Below are 2,500 nucleotides of genomic sequence, written 5' to 3' on the forward strand. Positions count from 1 at the left end.
CCCCGCCGAGCGGATCGGCTGTTTATAAGCACCGCGGAGGTGGTCGCGGCGCCTCATTCGACTTCCAGCGGCCGGCGAGCTCGCGCACCCGCCCGGCACATCCGGGAGGCCGTGCGCACGAGCCAAGTGGCCGAAAATAGCCCCCGCCGAGCGGATCGGCTGTTTATAAGCACCGCGGAGGTGGTCGCGGCGCCTCATTCGACTTCCAGCGGCCGGCGAGCTCGCGCACCCGCCCGGCACATCCGGGAGGCCGTGCGCACGAGCCAAGTGGCCGAAAATAGCCCCCGCCGAGCGGATCGGCTGTTTATAAGCACCGCGGAGGTGGTCGGGCGCCTCATTCGACTTCCAGCGGCCGGCGAGCTCGCGCACCCGCCCGGCACATCCGGGAGGCCGTGCGCACGAGCCAAGTGGCCGAAAATAGCCCCCGCCGAGCGGATCGGCTGTTTATAAGCACCGCGGAGGTGGTCGCGGCGCCTCATTCGACTTCCAGCGGCCGGCGAGCTCGCGCACCCGCCCGGCACATCCGGGAGGCCGTGCGCACGAGCCAAGTGGCCGAAAATAGCCCCCGCCGAGCGGATCGGTTGTTTATAAGCACCGCGGAGGTGGTCGCGGCGCCTCATTCGACTTCCAGCGGCCGGCGAGCTCGCGCACCCGCCCGGCACATCCGGGAGGCCGTGCGCACGAGCCAAGTGGCCGAAAATAGCCCCCGCCGAGCGGATCGGCTGTTTATAAGCACCGCGGAGGTGGTCGCGGCGCCTCATTCGACTTCCAGCGGCCGGCGAGCTCGCGCACCCGCCCGGCACATCCGGGAGGCCGTGCGCACGAGCCAAGTGGCCGAAAATAGCCCCCGCCGAGCGGATCGGCTGTTTATAAGCACCGCGGAGGTGGTCGCGGCGCCTCATTCGACTTCCAGCGGCCGGCGAGCTCGCGCACCCGCCCGGCACATCCGGGAGGCCGTGCGCACGAGCCAAGTGGCCGAAAATAGCCCCCGCCGAGCGGATCGGCTGTTTATAAGCACCGCGGAGGTGGTCGCGGCGCCTCATTCGACTTCCAGCGGCCGGCGAGCTCGCGCACCCCCCCGGCACATCCGGGAGGCCGTGCGCACGAGCCAAGTGGCCGAAAATAGCCCCCGCCGAGCGGATCGGCTGTTTATAAGCACCGCGGAGGTGGTCGCGGCGCCTCATTCGACTTCCAGCGGCCGGCGAGCTCGCGCACCCGCCCGGCACATCCGGGAGGCCGTGCGCACGAGCCAAGTGGCCGAAAATAGCCCCCGCCGAGCGGATCGGCTGTTTATAAGCACCGCGGAGGTGGTCGCGGCGCCTCATTCGATTTTCAGCGGCCGGCGAGCTCGCGCACCCGCCCGGCACATCCGGGAGGCCGTGCGCACGAGCCAAGTGGCCGAAAATAGCCCCCGCCGAGCGGATCGGCTGTTTATAAGCACCGCGGAGGTGGTCGCAGCGCCTCATTCGACTTCCAGCGGCCAGCGAGCTCGCGCACCCGCCCGGCACATCCGGGAGGCCGTGCGCACGAGCCAAGTGGCCGAAAATAGCCCCCGCCGAGCGGATCGGCTGTTTATAAGCACCGCGGAGGTGGTCGCGGCGCCTCATTCGACTTCCAGCGGCCGGCGAGCTCGCGCACCCGCCCGGCACATCCGGGAGGCCGTGCGCACGAGCCAAGTGGCCGAAAATAGCCCCCGCCGAGCGGATCGGCTGTTTATAAGCACCGCGGAGGTGGTCGCGGCGCCTCATTCGACTTCCAACGTCCGGCGAGCTCGCGCACCCGCCCGGCACATCCGGGAGGCCGTGCGCACGAGCCAAGTGGCCGAAAATAGCCCCCGCCGAGCGGATCGGCTGTTTATAAGCACCGCGGAGGTGGTCGCGGCGCCTCATTCGACTTCCAGCGGCCGGCGAGCTCGCGCACCCGCCCGGCACATCCGGGAGGCCGTGCGCACGAGCCAAGTGGCCGAAAATAGCCCCCGCCGAGCGGATCGGCTGTTTATAAGCACCGCGGAGGTGGTCGCGGCGCCTCATTCGACTTCCAGCGGCCGGCGAGCTCTCGCACCCGCCCGGCACATCCGGGAGGTCGTGCGCACGAGCCAAGTGGCCGAAATTAGCCCCCGCCGATCGGATCGGCTGTTTATAAGCACCGCGGAGGTGGTCGCGGCGCCTCATTCGACTTCCGGCGGGCGGCGAGCTCGCGCACCCGCCCGGCACATCCGGGAGGCCGTGCGCACGAGCCAAGTGGCCGAAAATAGCCCCCGCCGAGCGGATCGGCTGTTTATAAGCACCGCGGAGGTGGGCGCGGCGCCTCATTCGACTTCCAGCGGCCGGCGAGCTCGCGCACCCGCCCGGCACATCCGGGAGGCCGTGCGCACGAGCCAAGTGGACGAAAATAGCCCCCGCCGAGCGGATCGGCTGTTTGTAAGCACCGCGGAGGTGGTCGCGGCGCCTCATTCGACTTCCAGCGGCCGGCGAGCTCGCGCACCCGCCCGGCAACTCCG

This window comes from Syngnathus scovelli, unplaced genomic scaffold, assembly GCF_024217435.2.
Source record: "Syngnathus scovelli strain Florida unplaced genomic scaffold, RoL_Ssco_1.2 HiC_scaffold_47, whole genome shotgun sequence".
Taxonomy (NCBI): domain Eukaryota; kingdom Metazoa; phylum Chordata; class Actinopteri; order Syngnathiformes; family Syngnathidae; genus Syngnathus; species Syngnathus scovelli.